The sequence below is a fragment of the Azolla caroliniana genome, unplaced genomic scaffold (assembly GCF_043228905.1).
Source record: "Azolla caroliniana isolate FFs.n. ecotype wild unplaced genomic scaffold, voAzoCaro1.0.p SCAF_15, whole genome shotgun sequence".
Taxonomy (NCBI): Eukaryota; Viridiplantae; Streptophyta; class Polypodiopsida; order Salviniales; family Salviniaceae; genus Azolla; species Azolla caroliniana.
In genome coordinates, this window is record NW_028230450.1 from 10,414,067 (window position 1) to 10,420,122 (window position 6,056).

The following is a 6,056-nucleotide window of genomic DNA, read 5'->3' on the forward strand; positions in this document are numbered from 1 at the left end:
AGAATGAAGGTTTAATGGAAGCTTAAGAACAGAGAATACACAGGAGAGATAGAGAGAGCAGAGGCACAAACTCGACTCAAAATAATAATACTCTGTACATGGAATGTGCTCAGAGAGTAGTTTTATACAAGTCCTTACACGGACTGATAGAAATACTAACAAGTACTTCAATACTCATACGAGCAATTGACACTAACTCCTAAAAATACACCTACGTAGTAGGCTAGATTGGTAGGCCTCTAACGGCCTACCGGTAACAATCCGATCCGGCTCCTGGTTCCGGATACCATCCGGACACCGATCCGGTTCTTCGTTCCGAACTCCGATCCGGCTCTGGGTTGTTCAGCTCATTCAAATCCGGTTGACGTCATTCGGGTTGACTAATGCTCTAGCCACATTCCAACAAGTGCTGAATGGCGTTTTGTGATATCAACTCGGTGAATTGGTTGTCGTCTTCTTGGATGATATTCTCAAGATCATGTTTAACATGTTCGATTTGTTTTGCAAAAGTTGTGTGACGATTCTTTCTATGCAAAACAATCAAAATGTGATTTTTTCCAAAAATCTATTGTGTACCTAGGTCATTTAATTATGGAAAATGGCGTTGAAATTGAACCTTCTCGTATTGAAAAGGTAAACTTTGGCCCATTCCTCATAATATTCGTGAACTTCGATAATTCTTAGGATTTGTTGGATTTGTATGAAAATCAATTCGTAACTGTTCCAAATTGACTGCACCATTAATTGACCTTTAAAAGGTCATCCATGCAAGTTTGTCAAACCAATTTCGTGGAATGGAAACTTGACATATCATTTGAGACACTCAAAGAGCATGTGTGTCAAGCTCCCACTCTTCTATTACCGGACCCATCCAAGCCTTTCTCAATCTAAACCGATGCTAGTGGTTATGCTATTGGTGTTGTCCTTTATCAAGGCGGTCACCCTATCACTTTTGAAAGTAAGAAGCTTGATGCTACTCAATCTCGGTATTCAGTTCAAGAGAAAGAGTTGTTCACGGTAATACATGCACTAAAAACATGGAGGCGTTATCTCTATGGAAATCAATTTGTGGTTACAACAAACCATCAATCCTTGAATATGTTGTTACTAGCACCCTACCTTCGAAGGCAACCTTTCACATTACAAATGTTTTGCTCTACCGTAGTGGAAAGGTTTGTGTTCTAGATTTACCAAACATACAACAAAAAATTATTCATAAATGTCATGATGCACCATCAACTGGTCATCGCGGAATACAACGCACACTCGTTCTCATCTCAAGTACTTTTTTCTAGCCTAAGATGCGCTTTGACGTGCATAAATATGTGACTCAATGCTTTCAATGTCAGATTCATAACTCGGAACCACTTAAAGTTGTTGGTATTTTACATCCCTTAGATATTCCCAACAACAAATGGGAAAGTATCTCGATGGATTTTATTGTTAGTTTACCTCATACACAGAGGGGTCATGATGCCATTTGGGTTGCCGTTGATTGACTAACAAAATTGGCTAGATTTATTTCTACCAAAACCACAGTAACCACTCAACAATTGGCTTATCAGTTTGTTGATGAGTTATTTTGTTTTTATGGATTACCAATGGATATTGTTAGTGATTGAGATTCCAAGTTTACTAGTGACTTTTGGACTTAGTTCTTTAAGAAACTAGAAACTGACAGGAGCTGCACACTCCCTACACGCAACGCTCGGCCACAACCAAGCTTAGAATCATACACAGAAAACGGGAAATAGATGTTCGACACAGAAAAGAGAAGAGTACACAGGATGTTTACGTGGAAAACCTAAACTAGGGAAAAAAACCACGGCAGCCCACAGGCTGCAAACTATCACTATGTTAGAATGTACAACAGTGAGTTCACGGAGGCAACGACCTCGTGCTCACGATCTTCGCCACAAGCGGCGGTTACAATCAGAGGCAATGACCTCTTCCTCTCTCTCTCACTCTCTGTACACTGTTACGTACTCTGGTCTCGCATAGACAAGAATAACAACAACAGCTAAAAGTTTGCCCTAAGTCATATTTATACTAATATGACTTTTCGGCTATTTACAAATGTAGCCATGATGGACTCTCAGAAATGTATTTACGAATATGTCTCTTCATCCGGTTCTCACCAGGTCTGCACCATCCGGCTCTCCGTAGCCGAGTACTCCTCATCCGGTTCTCACCGGGTCTGTACCATCCGGCTCTCCGTAGCCGGGTACTCCTCATCCGGTTTCGGCCTCGGCTGAGTTTGTTCATCGGCACTGTTCTTCTCCCTTCCCATCTGGAGGGACCTGTCTCCCAACAGAAACTACATTGAGCATGAGCTCTGCAGATCATCCTTAGTATGATGGACAAAGTGAACGCGTTAATCAAATTATTGAGAACATGCTTCAAGCTTATGTAGCAAAAACCCCTTGTAAGTGGGAGCAATACTGTCCTACCTTAGAACTTGCCTATAATAGCTCTAAACATACATCCACTGAATATAGTCCTTTTATGTTGATGTATGGTTTTCAGCCACGTACCCTAGTTGATGTCACAATCCATTGTGATACATTAGAGAGTACATGCAATTTTTAGCAAGACATGAACCAAATGGTGCATATTGCCAAAGAAAATGTGAAGACAACTCAAGATCATGCTCGATTTTATGTTGATCAAGAAAGACGTCCTCATGCATTTACTATTGGTCAACAAGTTTTTTTGCGTGTCACTACTAATTCTACGTCAGTGTTTACGAGCAAGCGCACTAAGTTAGACCCATCATATTGTGGCCCATTTGAAATCCTTAAGCAAGTTGGGTCATCTGCTTATCACCTTGCCTTACCCCATAACATTGGTATTGTTGAAAATCGAACTCAACTTACCATAGAGACAGTGTTCACACTAGGCAGTGGACATCATACTAGGCTAGATTTGTAATTAGTAGAAAGGGCACTTGCCCTAGATGAGTTGGTTTTTAAAGCAACCTCTTGTAACCTAGTTACTTTGGGACGTAATATACAGTTTCTCTTCTAGAGCTCTCTCCCTCTCTCTCTATCATTCTCTTTCTTGTCTCACGTGTGTTGTGCTTAAGCTCGCAAAGAACTGACTGATCATTGTAGCAACGATTTTTGCACACCTCACATCAAGAGTAAAAGAAGTTCAACAATGAACACCCTGAAGGGGAGCACTCTTCCCACCGAGAAGCTCGAAAAAACAAACTTCGCATCTTGGGAGTACAAGATGCATCAATACCTTGTTGGACAAGGTTACTGGTGCTACATTGAGGGAGCTCATGAAACGCAACCCAACCCGACACACGTCGACTACCTAGCATGGGAGTAGGCTACGAGCCGTGTGTTGTATTGTGTTGTGTCATGCCATGCATTCATGACCACATGCTCGACTATATTCGAGATTCGAAAATGCCGAAAGAAGCTTGGGGAAATCTCAAGAAGATTTTTGTAGCCAATACGGCTGCATGAAAGCTCCAACTTCGACAAGAGCTAAACAACGTGCAATAGAGGGACATGTCAATAACCGGCTATACCTTGAAGATCAAGGAGTTGTGCGATACCCTCTATTCGATTAATGTCGTCATCAATAATGATGAAATGGTGCAAATATGCCTCGGCAGCTTGGCACCTAGATTTGGCACGATCAGATCGGCCATTCTTGGGAGGGAGAACCCTCTCTCCTTTTTTGACTTTCAATCGATTCTGTTGGCTGAAGAAAATCATGTTCGACAAAGGAACAATGCACCTAATGGTCAGATGATCTACTCACAATCGGATGATAGAAGAGGATTCGACCGTGGAAATAGAGGTCGGTTCGGACGAGGCCGACACGGTTTGCCGACCCAAGAGTGTAACTGCCACCAATAGCAAGAGGACAGAAACAGTCCCAGAGAGTTCGGCAGAAGGGGGAGCCACCCCGCCGGACCGAGGAATCGTAACAACCCGATCGAATGCAGGTACTGTGGAAAACAATGCCATTATGAAGAGGAGTGCTAGAAAAATATACGAGACTCGACTTCGACTAGCCGACAACTGACAAACTACGCTTCGAATTCTGACTACGATGATCGTGGCAGGATGTTCGTAATGAGGCATGAAGCACACTTGATGTCGGCAGAGGCCCCGACCAACACCTCTTCTTCAAATAGCATATGGTTTGTCGACTCGGGAGCATCCAATCACATGACGTCCCATGAAGATTGGTTCCAAGAATTTCGAAAGCCCGATCAACCCGGCTATGTCAAAACTAGAGATGATATGACTCACCCAATTCGGCATGTCGGGAATGTTCCATTCGGAAATGACAACAAACAAACCTACCTCAAGAACATCTTGCATGTCCCAACCATCACCAAAAACTTGGTCTCGGTCGGTCAGATTGTCGAACAAGGTATGCAAGTATGATTTAACAATGAAGGGGGCTTCATCGAAAAGGACGATCAAATTATAGTGCATGGTCGCCGAGAAGGAGTTTGACTCCAAGAGCTTGAATTCGAATGTGCATAAAACCTCGCCTAGATAACAAAATGTAAAAGAATACGTTGTGCGGAAGCGTGTGCGTAAACACAGAGTACATAGTTCGGAAATAAGACAGTTCGGTAAAACACAGAAAACGCGGAGATGGAGATGGAGATGGAGATGGAGATGGAGAGAGCGAGAGTAGACAATAGAAAACTCAGATTCAAAAATAATCACTCTCTATTCTGTGTACATACTTCGTGCTCAGTAAGCACCTTATATACAAGCCCTGACAATTGGGTTGACACAAGTACTGACAATACTTGACACTCATAAATGAGCCGCGACACTCATTCCCAAAATTATTCCTTAAGAGGAATAACGCTCTAACAGCCTCTTTGGTTTTCACACCGATGCGGCCCTGTTGTGCGTACTTTTTCACGCACCCAGTCTACGTACTGGGTTACGCTGCGTACTTCGCACCGAATGTTGAGCTTGTCTCTCAACACTCCCCCTCAAGCTCAATTTGAGGTTCCACTTGCTCCGCCGAATCTACGCTGTGGTTCCTTCTAGCGTCACGCCTCGCTCGCACTCCTCGACCCATTCGATTCCGCGCGCTTCGACCCTTGCGGTCGGCTTGTCTGCTTGTTCGGCCCTTCTCAGCTCCCTTGTTGTCGCAGTGTCGGCGCGTCCTTCACTACCCTTTTCTTCGCATGGCCTTCAATTGATTCGGCGTATCTGAATCGAACATACCAATTGAATCGAACTCTTCCGATTCAATTTCACTCTCATCCGAGTTGGCTGTCTCCAATTCCTCCTCAATCTTCAAGCCTTTGACTACATCAGACCACGTCTTGGTCTTGGCCTTTATGCTTTTTTTCTTGTATCTCCCCCTGATTTGGCTATCCTCTGCTCTTCCCTATGATTGTGGCCCTTGCTTTCTTCTTCGGCTTCTTTAGCCGGTCCGAAATCGAATTCTTCATCCGATTCCTCATCACTATCACTTCCGCCGTGATGAACACCTTCGCTCCTTTCACGCTCTTGTTCCTGTTCTTCTTCCTTTCTCCCCCTCAAGTTCGGCATGTCGAGGTGACGCAACCCTAGCTCACCCGAGAAATGCCGTAACTTGTCGAGACCAAGAGGCTTGGTGAAGATGTCGGCAACCTGCCGATTCATCGGAATAGTTCGACTTCACCTGAAAGGATCTACTCGCAGACAAAATGGTAATGCACCTCAATGTGCTTGGTCCGGGCGTGGAAAACAGGGTTCTTCACAAGGTGGATACTGCTGAGGTTGCCACAAAAGATCGTCGTCAGATCAGACACCTCTACTTGCAAATCCCGTAATAGCCGTTTCAGCCAAATGACTTCACACATAGCGACAATCGCCCCTCGATATTCGGCCTCCATGCTCGACAATGCCAGTGTCGACTGCTTTTTTGCTGCTCCACGCGATCGCCGCACTTCCTAACGAGAAGGCATATCCGGATGTGGATCTACGATCACTGGCGTTTCCGGCCCAATCGGCATCCGTGTAACCGACCAACTGTTCGGCTACGCCTGCCCGTTACAGCAATGCCATACCTTTCGT